Source organism: Sarcophilus harrisii, unplaced genomic scaffold (genome assembly GCF_902635505.1).
Source record: "Sarcophilus harrisii unplaced genomic scaffold, mSarHar1.11, whole genome shotgun sequence".
Classification (NCBI taxonomy): domain Eukaryota; kingdom Metazoa; phylum Chordata; class Mammalia; order Dasyuromorphia; family Dasyuridae; genus Sarcophilus; species Sarcophilus harrisii.
In genome coordinates, this window is record NW_022290915.1 from 26,717 (window position 1) to 49,030 (window position 22,314).

At 35.2% G+C, this 22,314-nt stretch overlaps 2 long non-coding RNA genes across 2 annotated transcripts; both read left to right on the plus strand.

Annotated features, from left to right (window-relative positions):
* The first annotated feature begins 3,269 nt into the window (after positions 1–3,269).
* Positions 3,270–21,646, plus strand: LOC105750984. The gene is made up of 3 exons (XR_004230767.1): positions 3,270–3,308; positions 7,549–7,656; positions 21,623–21,646. It is a non-coding gene; the product is annotated as an uncharacterized LOC105750984 (long non-coding RNA).
* Positions 10,693–18,130, plus strand: LOC111721567. The gene is made up of 3 exons (XR_004230768.1): positions 10,693–10,722; positions 11,329–11,370; positions 18,117–18,130. It is a non-coding gene; the product is annotated as an uncharacterized LOC111721567 (long non-coding RNA).
* Positions 21,647–22,314: the final 668 nt, after the last annotated feature.

Genomic DNA, 22,314 nt, shown 5'->3' on the forward strand with positions numbered 1-22,314 from the left:
AATATTGATAAGGACATAGAACTATTGTTAAACTGCAAGGAGAAAAAGTCTGAAGTTTGCAAAAGTAACTGCTGACTCAATCATTCAATCTTCAAGGTGAGCTGAGCAAAGTCTAACTCTAACACATGAAGTTCCAAGTCAGGAATCGGCTGTAAAAACAAGCAAAGAATCAAGAAGTAACCTGATCATAAAAAGTTACTATAGATTGAAAAAAAAACTAAGAAGTAAAAAATTACATAAATATGTACAAGAAAGGCCTCAAAGAAAAACAGATTGAATAAACCCAGTAATTCCTAAAAGTAACAAAGATTTAAAAGGATTAAAATTATTTTAATTTCAAATAATAGAATAAGAGAATTTCAAATCAAGAAGTAACCTGATCATAAAAAGTTACTATAGTGACAGAGAAGATTGAGAAAAAACTAGAAGTAAAAATTACATAAAAATATGTACAAGAAAGGCCTCAAAGAAAAACAAATTGAATAAACCCAGTAATTCCTTAAAGTAACAAAGATTTAAAAGGATTAAAATTATTTTAATTTCAAATACAGAGGAAAAATTAGGAAAATAAGAGTGATGAAAGAAAATTATTAAAAAAGAGCTAAGAATTTGGTAAAAGAGCAACAAAATACTGAAAAAAAGTTTTCTTTAAATAATAGAACACGTCAAAAGAGATGTAAAGCCTCACTGAAGAAAATAATCCCTCAAAAAGCAGAATTTCAAAATTATTTTATGTGACATCATGATACAATAAAACAAAGCCAAAAGAATGAAAAAATAGATGAAAAATCTGAAATATTCATGGAAAAACAAATGGCCTAGAGAATAGGTGGAAGATAGTCACTGAGTTACCTGAAAAGAACAATAAAAAATTCTAGATATCATATTTCAATAAATTTTCAAGGCTACCTGCTCACATATCTTAGAAGAAGAAAAAAATAGAAATGTAAATAATTCAACAATCACTTCATGAAAGAAATCCCCAAATGAAAACTACCATAAATATTAGCAAAATTCCAGAGCTCCTAGGTCAAGGAGAAAATATTTCAGGAGCCAGAAAGAAATAATTCAAATACAGTGGAACCACAGTCAGGACTACACAAAATTTAATGACTTCCACATTAAAGGAGTAGATGGCTGAGACTAGGATATTCCAAATGGCAAAAGAGCTAGAATTACAATCAAGAATGACCTAGAATTACAATCAAGAATGCCCTACTCAGCAAAATAAAATATAATCCTTCAGGGGAAGAACAGATATACAATGAAATAAAGAACTTTACAAAGTTTGATTAAAAAAAAAAACCCAGAGGTGAATAGAAATTTGCTATTCAAATACAAGACTTAAGAGAAGCATAAAAAGTTGATAAGAAAAATGAAATCATAAGGGATTCAATAAGGTTAAACTGTTTATATTCCAAAATGGGAAGGTTTTATTATACATATACATATTTATATATACATACACACATATATCAAACATACAAGATCTTTATCTCAGGTATAGGGTAGTTAGCAGTTTATTTAGACTGAATTCATGAACATGTATCTATTATTTTGGAAGGATAGAAAAAAAAGGCAAAGCTAAGAAAGAGGGGGAAAGGAAAAAAAAAGAATGGGGAAAATTATCTCATGTAAAAGAGGCATGCAAAGTGAAAGAGTTTTTACAGTGGAACAGGAAATGAATGGGCGGGAGGAGTAGGTAATCCTTGACCCTGACTCTCCTCTGCATTGGTTCAAAGGTGGAAGATTATATGTACATAGTTTGTTGGGTATAGACATTCATCTTATTCAACAGGAAAACAAGGAGAGAAAATGGATAACTGAATGGAGGAGGTGATAAGAAGGAGGGCATATTAATGAATGAAGTGGTTAGAGACAAAACAGACTTTTGAGAAAAATGACAAAAAGAAAAAAAGAGAGAATGGATAAATAAAAGAAAATAGGACAGAGGAATCACAAACATTTAGTAATCATGACTATGAATGTGAATGAAATGAATTCATGCGTACAATAGAAGAAATATAATGGATTAATATGTAAATATTTTGACCTCATATGTATAATGCATATCATATTGATTGCTGTCTCATTGGGTAGAGGAATGGTTAGAGAGAAGGAAAGAATTTGGAAATGAAGATTAAAAAATGAGTTTTAAAAGATATATATTTAAAAAGTGACATAATTGAATAAAAAAAAATAGGATCTGACCAGAAGTCAGTAGCAGAAGGAAGGAGTCACTTGTTCTACGGTAGTTCTGTAGTTATTTCCATTGTATCCAAGTCTTGGGGAATTCATTGGGAATTGTTTTGGCAAAGATACTGTAGTGCTTTGCCTATTTCTTCTCTGGCTCATTTTACACACAATGGTCAAAAAGCTAGTTTGTATCTGTGGACAGATTTGAATTCAGGAATGTGAGTCTTGCTGATTCCAGGGCCTGTACTCTGTCCATTGTGTCACTTAATAGGTCATTAGTATTTTGTGCTCACTGATCAAGTCATGTCACTCTACTAACATCTCTTCAAATGATCTGTCAATTTGTATCACCTTTATCATTTACCAATATAGGTGAAATAAAAAAAATAAATTTTAGTACAGGTCTTTACATTTGTTACTGTATTATTTTATTTTGAATTATGATATTGCTTTAGACTGCCAAGAACTTTTATAATTCTAATCTTGGCATCTAATATGTTAGGTAGTTTTTGTTTTGCTTATACTCTATCATATCCCTGAAATTATTTGGTATCTATAAATGTATGTACATGGATTTCCCACTCCTGTCCCCAATCCCCAATAGAATATAAACTCCTTGAAGTTAAGAGATATTTTGTTTTTGATTTTGCCTTCCTAACATGGAATTGGAAATATACATATTGTCTTCCTAGATATAGATACATGTTGTATGTTTTTCTCATTTAATACTTTCCCAATAATAAAATTTAATAGAAGTGATAAAGAGGAATAAGATAAAATTCCTCTTGGTTTCTAGGAAATAATCTTACTTTTGTGTTATTTCCATTTCATAGGCAAAGGCTCTACTCCTCACATACACGTTGAGAATGATGGAAATAAAGGAGTTAGAGCTGGTGTGCATACAGGATGGTATCCAGAGCCAAAAGTGCAATGGAGGAAAAAAACCAGGAAGAGTCATTGTCACAAGACACCAAGATCATGAAGAATGAGAATGGCCTGTTCTCTATTGAAACATCAATCACAGCATCCAGTGATTCCACAGTGAATGTTTCTTGTTTCATTTGGAACCATCTTCTTCTCAACCAAGGTTGGAAGCAAATTTTCTCTGCCAGGTTAGTTCCTTCCACCAGACACTAAGGACAGTAGAACTTTTTTTTTGATTAAAAGGGCAGGTGAAAAATCCAGGATTTCCAAATATTTGTCCCATTTATGTGTTATAATGTCCAAAATTCTACCTTTAAGGATAAGAAGATTTTAGATATAGAAGGAATTTTAGAAGTAATTCAATCTACCCCTCATTTTACATATAAGGAGATTGAGAGTAAGGGTAGTAAAATTACTTTATTAGTCTGGAAACATTTGTAAAATTCCTCCCATGTTCCAGGCATTGTGCTAAGCTCTAAGGAAATATGAAGAAAGTAGAAGTCAGCCCCCGCCCCCCAATCCCAAAGAGTAAAACAACCAAACAAAACCATCAAAGCAGTCTTTATTCTTAAAAAGCACACAGATTAATGGGGGGAGGAAACATGCTGATATCTGAACCCAAATATTATGTATGATCAATAAACTGGAGATAAATGCAGAGGGGAAAAGTAACATGATGAAGGTTTTGTAGATAAACTCCATTCTTTACAGGGAGTTTAGCTCCTCCAGTTACCATCTCTTACCCCATCATCTCAGGGTGATAGAGGGATCAAGGAATTCCTGTGACCATGAGCCTTGTGTTTTTCCATCTCTACTGGGTGCAGTGTGTCTCTTGCTTGAGCAAAATCAAGGCAAAGCCTGCCATCGTTCATCTTTCTAAGGACAACCTCCATCCCAGAAAGGGCTTTCTCTCGTGCCAGCAAAATAACTCCATTCGTGCTGCCCTTCTATTTTCCAACTTGTGCATGGATAAAGGAACAATCCACTCTTTGATTTCAGGCCCACAGCATCTGTCTTCACAGAGGGAAGAGGAATGGGGAAAATGGGATTACTGCCACCTTGTGCATGTTTGTTCTCTATCTTGGTGTTTTACTGTCTGGAATTTCTTTCATAAGGATCAGGCCTTAAACCAAACTAATTTGATCTAACTTGCCATCAATAGGTCCTGGGCAAACCCCATTTGGTTACTTTTTTGGGTTCTGATTGACTCCAGATTAAATGTAAGTAGCAGTGACTGCTATAGCTAGAAATTCTGGAGTCTTGCCCTCTCAGATTCATTCATTCATTCATTTTATTTGTGTATTTGGAATTTTTTTTTGGATTAGGTGAAGAGAAGATTCTTTGCCTCAGTTGCTATTTAGGCTAACCCACTGATTGGGTGTGGCCTCAGTCAAATTGAGATTTGTTGAAGACTTTAGCTTAAAAAGATTAAAGTCTCCCATTGCATCCAGGACCAATTCCAGTTGTCTTGAACTGTATCTTGCCATGGAACTCAGATGGCTCTGGAGGGAAGGTGAGGCAAGTGACCTTTACATAGACCTGTTAAATCAATTCATTTGCATGTCATGAGTGTCACCTACTGGATGTCTTTTAGAGGAAGGAGGAACAATAACCTATGTTTGCTTTTTTATCTGCTACACTTTTCTTGCCTGATCTCCCACCTTTTTTTGGAGGTGAAAGATTAACCATTTGATCATTTAACCCTGTCCCTCCCATTTTAGTAGGTGTCTCTTGCCTCTAGCCCACAATATTCAAATTTTTTGAAGGAATGGTGCAGACCATAATGATGAACATTCTCACCCCTTTCTACAAATGCCTTCATTTCCCAATAACTCTGACTCTCTATAGATAATCTTCCAGACTCTACCCCATACCATTCATCCAAGCCCTTATTACTATCCCTTTTCAAATCTTCCACTTAAAATTTTCAGTGAAACAATACCCAACCCTTCCTCTTTGAATTTTCGCGTCACAGAACAAAACTTCTCTTCATCCTAAGAAATCCTTTTTTTTTTTTTTTACGCCATTTTATCTACTAGATCTTACTGAGCAGCAATCCTGGTTGCATGGCTTCCCTGGCTGCAGCACTCAATCCACCCTTATTCATTCACCATGATTCACTGGTTGAAGTGGGGAAGTTGCATTTCTCCTTGTTCTACATTGCCACTTCTATGTTTTTTTCCCCTTCTTCCATGTCTCAGTAACTTCTCTACTTGCAGGTTTAATCTATTTAATAATGGCCCACTACTCCAGTCAAATTCCTGGTAGAAATTTTTCTATAGATTTCCAAGTCATCCCCCTTCTTTCTACATGAGTTTGACATCTGATTTACTATTTTCCTCTCCCCCACAATCCCTCCTCTCATAGTAGGAGATTTCAAAATACATATTAGATTAGGAAGATTTTTCTTTTTTCTAACTTTCACTTTAGTAGTATATTATTTTTCCAATTAGATATAAAGATGATTTTTAATATTCATTTTTGTAAGATTTTGATTGCCAATATTTTTCCTCCTTTTTTTCTTTCCTTCTCCCCTTCCCAAGCTAGCAAAAAATCTAATATAGGATACCTGTGTACATTAAATTAAAAAAAATAATCAAATTCTTTTATTTTCAAAATAACATACAAAGATATTTTTAACATTCACCCTTTCAAAACCTTGTGTTCCAAATATTTCTCCCTCCCTTTCCTCCACTTCCCTCCTCTAGATAGCAGTTAATCCAATATAGGTTAAATCTGTGTAATTCTTCTAAACATATTTCCATACTTATACTGAATAAAAAAATCAGATCAAAAAGGAAAAAAGTGAGAAAGAAAAACCCCCCCACAAGCAAATAATAAAAAAGTGAAATACTATGTCGTGAGACACATTTATTCCCTGGAATTCTCTCTCTGAATGCAGAAGACTCTCTCTTCACCATAAGTTTATTGGAATTATACTGAATCATCTCATTACAAGTCCATCATAATTGAGTGTCACATAATCATCTTGTGGCTGTGGTGTACATTCATTTTAACTTATTTTCACATGAGTTATGAGTTGGTTGAAAAGAAAGATCTGAACAAAAGGGAAAACTAAAAAGTGAAACTGGCATGCTTCAATATTCACTTAGTCTCTATAATTCTTTCTCTGGATTGCATTTTCCATCTAAAGTTTATTGGAATTGCTTCAGTCAGTTTTTTGTTGAGAAAGAGCCAAGGCTGTCATAGTTGAGCATCACAAAATTTTGTAGCTATTATATACAATGTTTTCCTGGTTCTTCTTGCTCGACAGCATCAGTTCATGAAAGTCATTCCAGTCTTTTCTGAAATTTGCCCATTTATCATTTCTTATAGAACAATAGTATTCCATAGATTCATATATCTTAACTAAATCAGCCCTTTTCCAAATAATGGGCATCCTTTCAATTTCCACTTCCTTCCCACAACATAAAGAGCTACCACAGTCATTTTAGCACATATGGGTCTTTTTCCCTCTGAGGATTTTTAAAATTTAGATTTTGATAGCTGAATTGTAATAAAATCGATTTCATTTGTAATTCTATATATCCCATTTTGTGCTTTTAAAAAATATAACTCTGAGAAACAGTCCATAGATTTCACCAGTCTGCCAAAGGGATCCAAGACATATGAACAATTAAGTACTTCTGCAATGGGAAGAAAAGATAGACTACCACTAGGTACCTGCTTTGATGATGATATTCCTCTAAGGGTATTTTTGCTGTTCAAGCCAAAGGACCTTTGTAAAACAGAACAGAAAAACTCAGGGCCCAAGACCACCAGTGACATGGTGCTTCATTCAACCCAAGTCTTCCTTCCTTTCTTCTCTCTGTCTCAGTTTAGCCCAAAAAACATTTTGTTGCTTCTTAAACTGAAAAAAGTTTTTATCTGAAGCATTGTCCTTCCACATGTGGGCAGGAACTGTGCTTCTTTTCCTTATTAATTAGACTGGTTCCAATTGGTCAACTTGTATTTATTAAATGGTTCCTATGTTTCTATCACAAGCATTGGGATACAAAGAAAGGCAAAAGACAATGCATGCTCTCAAGCATGTCACAGTGAAACAGAATTAGAGCATTTTATTTGGACAAAAAAAAAAAGACTCTTTTCTCAACATTAGTCACACAACCTCTATTCCTGGCCTTGTAGACTGCCTTCCCTGTTGCACTAATATCCAGATCAGAGAAGAGTTTCTGAGCTCCTGTTGCAGGACAATCAGGAACCAATCCCTGGGGATATTTGGGATTTTGGAGTTCTATGCTGTAGTTCTGCAACTACACCAAACTGATCTGAGATTTAGTTTCCTTTTCTGGAAAATGAGGGAATTTTACAATTTAGTGCAATCACCAAGATTTTCACTAATTTAGTGATCAAAGGCCTCTTCTACAACTGACTGTGTTATATAACTCTATGGTTTGAATTTTTCAGATGCCTTGAGTCCAAATGACCCTTCTTGGATGGTGATTGTGCCTGTGGTCCTTATAATCGCTGTGTGCATCATCTTTATTGTGACCTGGAACTTAAAAAAAGGCAAAGGTAAAGATCTGTGCAATGTGGATTATTCCGGCATGATGTGGAACACAGTGATGCCAGAATAGAAGATGCTCCAATGAGGACACTACCTCTGTCAATTAAGGCTAATTACTTCTAGAATTTTATAGGCTTAAAGAATTGCTGAGTACATTGAGAGGCTGAGGGCCCTCTTCAAGGCTGTACAAAAGGCAAATTTCAAACTCAGCTCTTCCTGACTTTGAAATTAGCTCCTCATTTACTATTCCATGCTTCTCCAAAATATATACAAAGAAAATATATATTCCATATTATATATGCCTACTGAATAAATATATGTGAAGATTTATGTATTCAAAAAATATACATATATATGTATACATGCATCTTTATGTATTTTATTAGTATAACTATCCAAATTAAATACAAAGGACATATGAAAAAAAACTTCTGCTTTCTTCTGCTTCCAGATAAAGAACTAAAAAAATCGAAGTACAGGCAGAATATTTATATATAATGTATATTTTATATATATGTATATACATATATACACACATACATACATATTCATGCATAGATATTTATGTCCAATGGTAACCATCCCAAGGGCAGTAGAGAAGGGAAAGAAAAAAAGGAGTCAAAAAAATAATATTCCGTATATTTATTATATATTTAAAAAAAAAAGGCAAGTGTTAGATAATGAATTTGCAGTTTAATGGACAAGCTTTTTCTATTGTACTACGTATGAAAATGCTTATATTATTTCTTAAGTTCTCAATAAAAATATAGTTCAAAACATGTATTACATAAAAGGTCATTGTGGAGAAGAATAGTAACAACTATTTTTACATAATGGGTATGCTCTGATCTCTCTTCCAGTGTTGGGCCAGTTACAGCAGGATTGTAAGGAACCCTTGAAAGAGTTCTCTTTTGCGTTTACCAACAATAAATGTTACTTACTAGCTCCCTAGTTCCCTTTAACCAATCTCTATCATTTAGCTTTTTTTGAGGAGGTGAGGCAATTGGGATTAAGTGATGAGTCCAGAATCAATAGCTACGAAGTCTTGTGTTTAAGGCTGGATTTGAACTCAAGTCCTTCTCATTCCAGGACTGGTGCTCTATTCACTGTACATCTATTTGCTCCTATCAATTAGCTTTTAGGAGTGTCTTTTTTTCAAGATGTTGTTAGCACAAGTAAGAATTTCCTGTTAACATTCTGGGGACATGCTCTCCATAATTCTCATATAGGAGAGAATAGATGTATTCTACAAAGCCTTGGTTCCACCAAGTTCATGTTCAGAAGCAGCATCAATGAGTCCCCTTTTTGGTTTTTACTGGCCTAGGGCCCCAAGCTTCATGGTCTTACTGAGCTCCAAGGTATTGATGCCAGGCGACTTGAAAAACTGACTACAGACTCCTCCTCTGTAACTCTCAAATTCTGAGTTCTGTCTTGACATTTCAAAAGGGACAAGAGCTTCCAGATTAAACTTTTCAGCAGAATAAAGAACTAAATGAGGAGGGAAGGAAAGAAATGGATTAGAGTGGAAAGGGTCCAAGTCTTTTCCCTTTTCATTACTGTTTCTCCCTGGAAGTTTTCAACAAACCCTTCAAACCAAGAGCAGAGAGAGATCTACCAGGAGAGCAGTCAAAGAGAATGGTGAAAGGTTTTGTAGGCTAGTGATGTTAGAATTTGGAAGGAAAAAAGAAGCCTTTGTTAAGCAGCTACTATGTGCTAAGCATTTTTAAGTACTTTACAATTGTTGTTTCATTTGACCCCAAGAATGACATAAAGAAATGGGTGCTATTGTAATGTCCCCATTTTATTGTTGAGGAAACTGAAGTTAATAGTATTATTGAGGATTACATAAGCTACTAGGTGACAGATTGGGTTGAGCATTTCTACCTGATTCAGGTCTGTCTCTTTGTCTTTATTTCATTTGCTTCTCTGAAACATTCCTAGCTCAGTCTATATAGTTGATCAAAGCAGATAACATTCACCCCATGGCAAGTAAACTGGAACAACTTTCAGCATTACTACATATGTTCCAAAGTTTCCCCAAGGGTCTTCTTATATTTCTTTGAGGTCTGATGATACTTTTGTGATGTCTGATGATTTTTTGTGAATAGATAATTTCATCTCTCATCCCTGTAATTGTGTCCAGGGAACCTGGGAATTAAATTGATAAGGAGTCCTCCATATCCAGCACATCCGTCCAGTCTCCCAAATTGTAAAGGGGAGACAGAACTTCCTAGTTTTCTGTAAATTGTTTTGTGAACACCCTGTTTTTACTTAAGAAATTAACAAAATAATGACATCTTGTAAAGGTTGATGGATGGAAGCAATACATAGGCGGAACATTTGTAGAAATTAATATGTTCTTGGATTCTATAAGATTTGAAGTTGGAAATGACTTTAGAGGTTAAGCAGTTCCATGGTTTCATTTACAGATGAGAAAAAAAGATGCTTAGAGATGCTATATTTCTCGGAATACAAAACATCATGAGTGTGAGAGTCGGGATACATTCAAATATTGTTAGATTATAAGGAATTATAGAGATTATGCAGTACAACTGTTTCACTTCAAATGTGGAAAAAGTGAGAAAGTGCTTTCTGACCATGATAGAATGAATTTATATGAGAACAGACCCCAGATCTATGTCTTTTAATGGGTAGATGAATAGTTCATTCCTCAGTATCAATAAGGCTCAATACTTTGGAGAATAAAAAACAGCAGATAGAAGCATCCCACTGTGTTGCAAATGGAAAATGCAAGAGAATCTAATACTCTCTCTCTCGCTTTCTTTTCTCTTCCCCTCATCCCACCTCAGGCATGTGTAGATGAATCCTGGTAAGTAGCATTTTCTTCTTCATTATCAAAATGTTGGTATATAATGATGCTACACTTGGCAGAATTGTGGTGGAATAAATAGGACAGCATTCAGCATGTTGCAATTTCTTCTGGGCTGAGGGAGGCTTTGTGGAACTGCCAGGCGTTAGAGCCGTGCTGCTTTCTCGCGAACATAGCATATACCTGCGTCTCCATGTCTGTGTTTTCTGTGTCTCTGTCTCAGGTATTGCAAAAGTTGAAAGTGGTGAGTAATATGATATATAATATAATATTCATTATAGAAATATTTGTGGTGATATTACTTGCCACTGGAAAATTTAGGGAAATGAGCTAATGACTGACGTCTCTGAGTCAGTGTACACATCTAGTGTGTATAGGGGAGACCTTGTCAGTTTCAATTTTCTTGTGAAGTATTTGTTTTGTCAAATGAATTAATTTTCAAAATAAAAGAAGTTTGGAAAAAAATCAGTTAATGGGATGCAGTGGGACATGAGGCATCTAGTCGAAATTGGTATTATCTTTACTTTTATAGATTTAAAGTTCAACATGATTGGGGCACTAGTTCCATAGTTTCATATGAGAAAATAGAGGAAGTAATGATGTTATCATGTTCTAAAGATCTAAAATTCATGAATATGAGGTTGGAAGGTTCAAGTTTGTTAGGTATCTGGAGTCTTAGTGGTATGTGAACGACTTTGTAGTGGATCATTATCCTACATCAGTAAGTTAGAATATTTTGGAAACTAGAGAGTACAAAAGAGGTTATTTTCAATAAAACAAATGGATTATTAAGGGAAGTTAATTTTTGCCAAATTTTGTCTATTTGTCTTTTTATTTTTCTCTATCTCAGACTCTCTCCTACAACCCTCAGCTGAGAGCAATGTCGCAACGAGTGAGTATTGTGTCCTTCACTATTGAAATATTTGAATGTGTTGATACTATAGAAGAAGACTTTTGAGACATGATATTTATTAAAATCCTCATAAGTCCAATGTGTCCTATGCTTGATGACTGTGTTTTAAAATCAGCTGGAGTCAGAATTCAGGATTGGGGGGAAATCATCTATTTTTATTCTTAGCAGAGATGAAGAAAGATCCAAAGAGGAAGAAAGGAATTGGCAATAGCAATGTCAGCAGCTGAGTCAAGAAGCTAGCTAGACCAGAAGCCACACGACCAGCAGCTAACAGAATAGAACCCAGGCCCAATCTCCCCCAGCCTCTCTTCCTGTCTCTCCGCCTCCATCCACCAAAATTGTCATTTCCTATACAACACATTAGGACGTCCACAGAGAGTGGGTGGGGGCCATTCTTTATCCAAGCATATATATTAATAGAGTATAGTCCAATTACTATTTGCTTGTCTTGGGACCTCAATGCATCAACTCAAGCCTCAGCCCATTATCTCCTTTCTTTTTGTTTTAGAACACAGGTGGTCATGCCATTCCTGACTCCTCAGGAGTCCAAACCCCCCCAGGGGAGGAGTGATCACAGCCTCTGACTTCTCAGAAAGGGCCGGTGGCACCGAAAGGAGGTGATCATTTATGACTTCTCAGGAAGGGAAATAAAAGCACTAAGGTTGATGATCCGCTCTCCCTGACATCTCAGGAAGGAGATGAAAGCACCAAGGAAATGGGGGTTGCTAGCGGGTTTTTTTTTTGTGCTAAAGATGTAGTATGTACAAACCCTCAGCATGGGAGGTATTACACACAAGCACATATGTAACAATACTTGCCAGAAGCTATTAGGGATGACCCTCCCCTCAGTCAGTGCAAGGCTCGATGTGGTGTAGCCTGAAACATGAATTGTACCGCAAGTAGCGGAATAACAAACAATATAAATCAACATGGTGTTTGTTAAAGATCTCGCCAGAGTCCAGAAGGAGGTATGCCAAACAACAGTCACACATATGCCTTCTTCAGCAGCCAAGAGATAGTCCAAAACCAATCTATTGTCCATTGCTTACCTGCATGTCAGGGAATCAATAGTCCCCTAAGATTTTGAGACCCTGCAAAAGTCTTTTTTATGTGTTAAGGGAATCCGTGATTCCAGCAGATTTTGAGAGGTCCTGAAACAGTATTATCATTTCTCAGAGAATCCAATGATTCTGGAGGTGTTTCAGTCCTATATCTCCAGAGAATCCAGCGATTCCTGAGGGTTTTCAAGTGTTATGTCTCAGAGAATCCAATGATTCTGAGGGTTTTCAAGTCTACAACAATCTTATCATGTCTCTCCAGAACTCCGTGATTCCTGAGGTGCAGCAATCTTTCATGTCTCCAGAGAATCCAGTATTCCTGAGGTTTTGAAAGTTCAACAATCTTTGATGTCCATGAGTCAAACGCCATAACTGCAGCTCTTTCAATGGTGAGCACAATCAGCAACAGAACCACCCGATATTTCTTGGAACGTCTCCTTTTGTTTTCAAGGTCTGCTCTGTCTCTGCGATGTACAATCTGAATATGGCTCATTGGCGCCCATCCTGAGTTCCTTCTCCACCTGTGGAGGCCACAAGAGCGACCCTCTCCTGGGCGGTTAGCCTATCTGGTCCTTTCCATTCACCACTTTTGGGTCTCCACATCACCTGGCGTTCTCTAAAGATAGTGCACCTTCTGCGCTTTTGGACACTGACCTTCCGATTGGGTTATAAAACCTGTCTGCGAACCAGTGCATCTTTATCAAAATCAAGTTAATAGTATAAGAGCTAATTTAGAAATTCTCTGGGGTTACTGTGGCTCCCCCTTTCTTTTTGTTTTTTTTTGGAGGAGTGTCTCAATATCTCTGTTTCTCCTCTCCACTATTGCCTGTCCTTGAGGATTAAGGGATGCCGGTGGTGTGCGGAAATCTTATGCTGTGCACAAGAGCTGTGCAAAATGTTTCGAGAGTATAAGCAGACCATTGTCTGTTTTTTATTGCTTGTGGCACACCCCATAATGGCGAAATGCTTGTATGAAATTCAGTGACATGGGCTGTCTCTTTTTTGCTGCTGGCATTGCAAAAGTGAATCCTGAAAAGGTGTCTACCACAGCATGGATGAAGACAGGCGACCAAAAGATTTATAATGGGTCACATCCATTTGCCAGACTTCATTGGGTCTCAAACCATGAGGGTTCTTCTCTGGAGGCAGTGTAGGAGCATGGAAGGAAGGCAAGCCATTACAGGCTTACTATGCTCCTAGCTTCCTCTCTTTGTTGTCCAAATTGTAAGCGTAGAAGCTCCAGCAGCCTGATGATATTTAGAATGAGATGCCTGGACTGCTTGGAACTCTTGAATTATTGACCAACATCGTTAGAAGGCTATCTCCTTTGGTGCGTAAAAAATGGGACCTGGAAGTCCATTATGAGAGTGTGCACATCTAATATATAGATCTTACCTGGACGCATTGTGCACTTTGCTCTTGAAGTTTCTTAAGGAGCTGATATATATTAGAACCTGCAAATTTTATTTTGGGCTGTGGCAATTCTTTGTACCACACATTGAATAGGCCGAATCAGATATTATATTTATGTCTCCTGGATAATAAGTAACAGCTAGAATGACCGTGTACAATTCATTCTGCTGAGTGGACTGAAAGGAGTTCTGACTACTCTCTTTATAGTTGGGTGTGAGTACACAGCACAAATATTATGTTTGGATGCATCTGTGAAGATAGTTGGTCCTTTAAGAGGAACTTTAGAAACTTTTTCTTCAGAATCCATAAATATTAAAAGTCATTTTAAGGAAAGTGTTTTGGGGGCCATGGCTTAAAATTTCCATCTGGGATTCTCAAACTTAATTTGTTTTGGAAAAAAAAAGGGGTTATATCTTTCATTTGTAAGATAAATTTCCACTTTCTTATGGCCTTTAAAATTCTAGAAAACCTGGGTAGGGATAACTTGTTCTGGTTGTCAATTACCCTTCTATCCACTGTTTTGATAAGGATGCTTGGGTCCTTTTGTTAAAACGAATTTCAATTTTGGGATCTTTAAACATTGGGATAAATCCAGTTCAATTTTTTAAAAGCCTTTGAGTTCTTTTGTAAGATGTTTTATTTAAACATGTTCCCCTTAAAATTCATATAATTTTGTAACTTGGGTATAAATAAACCTGTCCATCCATTGGGATAAATCCTTAATTTTGAAAAACTTAAGGTTTACTTTTGTTCTTAAGGACAGTTTTGAACAAAGACCTTTAAAGGGTTTATTTATATCCTAAAAAAAGAACTTTTGAATTTTTCTGGTTTTTATAATTTTAATTCCGTTTTCTATGGTCTTTTTGTCTCTCTTTTTTTCCTATACATCCCTTATATTAATTAGTAACTTTTGGGAATGCTTTTTTTAAAAACGAGAAATTTTGAAAATAGTGGGGCTGTTTTTCATTCCCTTGGCAAAACTGTCCACTTTCTTTTTGGCTCAGCTGTTAAAATGGGAAAAAAAATCTTTTCATATTTTTATAAGGATAGAATAGAAACAATTTTTTTATGCCCAAAACCTTCTCTAGGCAATTGAGTGGAAATAAGTCCCATAAAATTTTAGTTTCCATTTCATTTGTTTTTTAAATTATAACTTTTTTCCAATTTCTTTTTTTCCCAAAATTTAAGGCTTAAGAAGGTTGTAAAGGGCCCTTTTAAGTTCTTTATTAATAAGTAATTTTACTTACCTGCCTGTTTATCCACACTGGTTATCTTTTTTTGGAGGAAAGAGGAAATGTTGGGAGTTCCCACAGCAGCCCTGAAAAAACGATACTCATTTTTAACCCCATTGCTTAAAACGTCTCTTTTTACAATTATGGGTTTTTCCAAGTTAAAAAGGAGTAAAAATTTTCCTTCAAATTCTTGGGGAATTTTAATTCATGAAGATTTCCCCAAAACTTGGGGTTCCAATCTTTGGCCAGGAAGGGCAATGGACACGTCGCCTGTTCTCCCCCTTCTTTAGGCCTTTTATTAGTCGCTGTGGGCTTGGGTAGAATTCTTTTTCTAATCAAATTTGGTAAATTTCAAAACAGGGTCCGTTACTTTTCCCGGGAATAAAAGCATAAAGGGAAATTTGGTGATGGGGGTTTTATTCATTCCCGTTTCCCCTAGTTTTATAACCTTTTAAGGTCAAAAGGAGGGAAATTAACCAGAGAGAGGCAAGGAATGGTGGGAGGTGATTTCCTTAAGGGGATCTATTGTGCTTAAAACTTATTCTTAATTGTTTTTTCCCCATTTTGGCTTCGGCTGATTGTTAATAACCCATTTTATTGTTCCTCTATTGTTATATTTATTGGATTCTAGGCACTCTTTTTCACCATTGGCTGTCTCTTTAAATATTTTTTTTGGGGCCTTTCTGGGCCCCTCATCCCTTTCCCTGAACCGCTACATTCTACCCAATGGAAGTTCTGTTCTTTTTACTTGGGGTCGGGTTTCCCCCTCCTTTTTTCTTTTCTGTTTATAAAATTTTGGGCTTTAGATGTATTTACCAACTTAAAAGATTGACAATTTTGGATCCTTCCAAAGGGACCCCTCTTCCCCAAGTTGGGAACTTGGGAGCTGATTTTCTGTTAAAGGTTTTATTGGACACGTTTATAATCCCTAAAGGACATCCTTGTGCATTAGTAAATTCTTTGGATTTAGCATTTTTTGGGAAGTTGCCTTATTAAACATCCTGTTTCATTTTTAAATTAGTTTCCTTGGATGGCATCTTAAAGTCCCACAAAATAAAAAGGGTTCATTTGGCCCCTTGTTTATTTTTTTGGAGCCTATCCTTGTATTTTATTGGAAAAAGTGCTTTGATAGTGGATTTGCTCATTTGCTTTACTGAATAATTTTCTGGGACTGTGGCTCTCTGGGACCTATACCTGTTGTAGGATGGGGATCAAAGAACAATTTTGCTTTTTTTCTTTTCCCTCCCACTACAGAAAGAAAATGAATTCTGGGCAACCCTTCTTAATTTCAAAGTCATTTGGGGAAAAGATTTCAAAACCAAATTCTGTAATAGCACTTTAAAAAGGAGACCCCAAAAATCAACCATCTTTAGGTTTCATTTAAAAGGGCTATCTTGGCTTTTTTCCTAGGGAATAAATGTTTAAAACAAAAAAATATTGATTTCTCATCTTCCTTTCTCTTTGGCCTTCATTCTTGTTGCCCTGTCTAGGGTATTGAATTGAGGGGGTGGGTTGGATAAAAACCCCCCAAAAATTTTTTCCATGGGGTGGGTTATGGAAAGGAAGAGCAATACCTGCTCTGAGGTGGGTGAACTCCTTAGGGTGAAAAAACCTTTGCTCTAATTCTTGAGTGGAAATGATTAATTTTCATTGTTTTCTTATATCAGGTTCCCCATTTGGCTTTATCCAAATTTTTCTTTTTTTAAAAGATTTAGTCAACGTTAATTTATAAATAGTTAAATGGAAATTGAATGGAGTTTTACTTAAATCAATCCCTGTTGTAAAGGCACCAGTTATCTAGAGATTGCCCTCCTTTAGAAAAAGGGAAGAGAAATGTCCCAATCTAGTACCTTTCCCAAGAAAATACCCTTTCCTTTAAGCTTGTATTTTTCAACATCCTGGGTGTTTTGAAGGGTGGGGCAGGGAAATTTTTTGTAGATTTTTCCCTTTCGCCAAAAGTTCTTTTTTTTTTAATTCCCTTTTGTATTTAATACCCAATTTTCCTTCCCAAAGAATTTTTAAGTAAGGTAGGGTCTTGGCCCAACCGGGGCCCAAATGGATGGGCTCTTATTTTAAAAAATAGTGGGCCAGGAATTCGGTTAAAACACAATCTTTTTCTTAAGAAGGAAAAAATTGGAGGAAAAGGGGAATCAGAATAGCAATGTTCGCGGCTGTCAAGAAGTGTAACCAGAAGCCAAAAAAAAAGAAGTAGAAAGGCCCAATTTTGGGCCAGCCTCTTTTTTTCTCTGCCTCCCATCCCCAAAATCTCTTTCCAAAACCTCAGGCTTGCAAGATGGGCGGGGTTTTTTTCAACATGTATTTTGGTTGTATTATTTAAAGAGTTTGGACCTGGTATAAAAAGCCCATAACACCACCTAGTATTGGGTTGTGAGTGGAGTCTCTTTGTTTTTGTTCATTTCTTAATTCATGGATTTTTTTCTCATCAATAAGTCAGAATATTTTGAAAATAAAGTATAAAAAAGATTTTCAAAAACAAATGGAAATTAAAAGTTAATTTTTTGTTTCTCTGTCTTCTTGTCTCTCTCTCTTTTTTTTTTCTGTCTCAGATTCTTCCTCAACCCTCGCTGAGGCAATGTCCCAACTAGTGTATTTTCTTCATTTTTGAAATATTAGAATGTGTTATACTACAAGAAGAGAAAAATTTAGGGATAGAGCATCAAGAAGCCCCTAAGTCAATTTCCAATTTTATCTAGGTTTTAGGTGGGAGCCCTTCTTTTTGATTTTCCCTTGGAAGTCTTTGTTTTAAAACAATTTCAATTAATTAATTGACAAAATAATGGAATTTTGGAAAAAATCAGTGAAAGGGAAGCACTGAAAATAGAAACCTAGTGGAATCCCTTGATCAATGTATTTTTAACCAAGGTTCTTGTGTATTAATAAATATCAAGAACCTGAATATTCTCAAATTGATCTATTAAAAAGGCACAAAATGTATGTAAAGGCTAATTTTACCTGTCTCTTGTGTTTCTCTTTTCTGTTTATCACTTTCACCCTCCTTCAGGTGTGAGCAAAAATTTAACGGGAGAAATCTTCTTCATTTTCATGTTATATCTAACTATATGTGTTGATATTTATAGTAAAGTGAAACGAGCTATTCAAATGACCACAATTCCATGATCCAAATAATTTAGTATGGGAGCTTTGCTTGCTTTGTTTTCCTCTGAATTTTGTTTCTAAAGAGTGTTTTTTTTAATTAAACATCAGGAGATTTTCATAAATGTCAGGAATGGGACACATAGGACAGGGGAATCTAGTAAAGTCAGTGTGATTTTAGTTTTTTTTTTTCAAATGGACTTGCCTTAGTATGTCATTTTTATTTGATAGATGAAAAATAAATTGTTCACGGTGCTATCACTTTATAAAGATAATGGAGTTCTTCAGTGTCAGACCTGAGATCAACTCAAATATGTTTGAATAGAAAACACCTGAGAGTTTATAGATAGACCCTTTTACTTTAAATAATAAAAAAAAAGATCTTACCAAAGTTTAAGCTTATATAAATGAAACATTCCGGTTATGCTCTTACCTGTATTTTGTGCCTTCTTTAGATCAAGGGGTAAATATTTAGGCAAAACAAAAGGAAAAGTAAAAGTAAAATGGATAATACATAGGACTTAATTTGTCTTTTGTACATTTTTTAATTATCTGTTTCTCTATTCTTCATCTGTCATGGAGAAAAAGGCAACTGGTGAATCATAAAACTTAAAAGATATGCACATAATAAATTATGTAGCGTGATAAATTTAGAAAATGACCGTCACATAACCTTCCCTTCCTGTAGCCACTAACTTTTACTTTTTAGAAAATGGACTTTTATCTGTTTTGATTTTCCTCAAATATTTTTTTCCTTAATGGGTTCCTTCCGATTAACAATAAATGAAATTTTGAAAAAATAAATGAATGGAAGTATTTCATACACATCCAAAAGTCAATGTGATTTTGTTTATAGCTTTAATGTTGGAAGGTCTATTGGCTGACAGTCCATAGTTTTCTATGACAACATTGTTCCATGTGATGAGATCAATTATTAAAATCATAGTGATCATAAATTGTGACATCTGTTTGATACAAATATGTTTAGATTACACAAAATCTCAGAGATTAAAGGAAAAGATCCCAAATCCTTGGAGTGAAAAAAAGAAAAGCCTTTACATAGGCATTAGAATGAACCCATTAGGGAACAGTCAATTGAACAATGTACTTTAACCAATGATTTATTGTATTTCCCCACCAGAACCTGAATATTCTCAATCATAGACCTATTTAAAAGAGGCATTCAATATGTATGTAAAGGATAATCCAGAAAAATCTTACCTGTCTGGTGTGTTTTTCTCTTTCTTTGTTTATCTCTATCACACATCTTTCAGGTGTGACAAAGATGCAACTGGTAGATAATAATTTCTTCATTTTTCAATATTTATAAGTGTTGATATTATATTGTAAAGGGAATGAGCTGGTCAGTACACCCCAATTACATGCACTCATCCCAAACTTTTGTATTGAGAGTTTCTGTTTGTTCTCCAAAGTCTTTGTTTTCTAAATAGTATTTTTTAATAAAAATAATATTCCATATTTATTATTTATTTAAAAGGAATAGGGTGGTAGAAATAGATTTCGTTCAATGGGCAAACTTTTTCTTTTCTAGTACATTATGAAAATGCTTATAATATTTCTTAAGTTCTCTATAAAATATATAAGTCCAAAACTATGTATTACATCAAAGGTCATTGTGGAGAAGAGTAGTAAACTTTGTTATAACCGTATGCCAACTTTCTTCAGTGTTAGGTCAGTTACACAGGATTGTAGGGAACCCTTGAAAGATTTCTTTTTGTTTACAAGATAAATGTTATTCTAGCTCCCTAGTTCCTTTAACCAATCTCTATCATTTATCTTTTTTTTTGAGGGGTGAGGCAATTGGGGTTGGGATACCCAGGTAAAACTGGAAGTATTGTGTCTAAGGCTGGATTTGAATAAGTCCTTCTACTCCGGACTGTGCTCTATTCACTGGCCATCTATTTGCTCCTATCAATTGCTTTTAGGGAGGGTTTTTATTTCCAAGATTTTGCAAGCACAAATAAAAAATTTCCTGTTAACATTCGGGACATGTTCCATATTCTCATATAAAGAGAATGATTTCTAAAACCTTGGTTCCACCAAGTTCACAGAAGAAGCTATTAATCCCATTTTTGGTTTTACTGGCCTAGGCCCCGCTTCTCGTCTTACTGGGTCCAAGGATAATGCGGGCTACTTGAAAACTGTACAGATCCTCCTCTTGACTCTAAATTCCTGGAGTTCTACTGTTTGACATTTCAAAGGGAAGAGCTTCCAGTTCCGCCGAATAAAACAAATGAGAAGGGAAAGGAAAGAAATGGATTAGAGTGGGAAGGGTCCAATGTTTTCTATTTTCATTACTGTTTCTCCCTGGAAGTTTTCAACAAACCCTTCAAACCAAGAGCAGAGAAGATCAAGGAGGCAGTCAAAGAATGGTGAAATGGTTTTGTAGGCTTTGGATTGGAAAAAAAGGGAATTTTTAAGTCTAAACTTTTTAAGTCTTTAAGTTGTTGTTTTTTAAAGAATAAATAAAGAAATGGGTGCAAGAATGTTTTTATTGTTGAAACTGAAGTTTGTATTATTGAGGTTACATAAGCCAACTTTTAGCATTTCTACTGATTCAGGTCTGCCTTTTAATCACTTTTCATTTGCTGCCTCTGAAACATTCCTAGCTCAGTCTATAGCTGTCAAAGCAGATAAATTCACCCCATGGCAAGTAAACTGGAACAACTTTCAAAAATTTCCAAAGTTTAAAGGGCTTCTTATATTTCTTTCGGCCTGATATAATTTTGTGATGTCTGATGATTTTTTGAATAGATAATTTCCTTTATCCCTGTAATTGTGTCCAGGGAACCGGGAATTAAATTGATAAGGAGTCCCATTTTTTTTGCCTCCCCAAATTGTGGGGAGACCTTGGGAGCCTGGTTTTTCTAAAGGTTTTTGAACACCCTGTTTTTTTTATTAAGAAATTAACAAAATAATGACATCTTGTAAAAGGTAGTGGATGGGAAGCAATGAATAGTTAAACATTTGTAGAAATTAATAAGTTTTTTGTTTTTAAGTTTGAAGTTAAAAGACCTTAGAGGTTAAGCAGTTCCATGTTTCATTTTATAGATGAGAAAGTAACTCAGGATGCTATCACTTTCAAGGTCAAACATCAGAAAAGGGGGAAGAACTGGTTGATTTAAAGGAATTTTAGAGATTATGCAGACAACCGTTTCATTTTAAAGGTGGAAAAGGAGAAAGGGTGCTTTCTGACCAAAGGGAATGAATTTATAGAGAAAACCCCAGTTTGTCTTTTAATGGGTAGATGAATAGTTCATTTATTCAATGGCTCAATACTTTGGAATAAAACCGAAATAAACATCTGGTTTCAGATGGAAAATGCAGAAACTTATTTTTCCCCTCTCTCTCTTCTCCCTCTTTCTCTTCCTTCCCTTTCCCTTTCCCCCTCAGGCATGTGTAAAGATGAATCTGGTAAGTAACATTTTCTTCTTATTATCAAAATGTTTTTAAAATACAATAGCAGCAGAGAATTCTGTGATTGAATGATCAAGAGACCACAATTCAACACACTCATTCAGTCTTCAATTTGTGGGGAAACTTTGGACTTCATTTTTCCTGTGGAATTTTGTTTTCTAAAACACAATTAAAAATTTTTAATTGACTCTTTCTTTCTCTTTTTGTCTCTGTTTCTTTTTTTCTCTTTGTCTCTCCTCTTTTGTTCCCGTCTTGTTTTTCTTGTCTCTGTCTCGGTATTGCAAAAAGTTGGTGGTGGTAATAAATTATAATATAATATTCATTATGAAATATTTGATGTGGTGATATTATTGCCACTGGAAAATTTAGGGAAATGAGCAATGATGGGTCTTGAGTCAGTGTACACATCTAGTGTGTAAGGGAACCTTTTCAAAATTTTTTGGAAGTATTTGTTTTAAAAATGAATTAATTTTCAAAATAAAAAAGTTTGGAAAAAATCTAATGGGATGCAGGGGAATAGGGCATCTATATGGTATTATCTTATTTTATAGATTTAAAGTTCAACATATTGAACTTGGTCCTAGTTTCTTTATCACTGGAAAATAGGGAGGATTTTCCCTTTGAAAAATTCATGATTGTGAGAGTTGGAAGGGTTCACATTTTGTTAG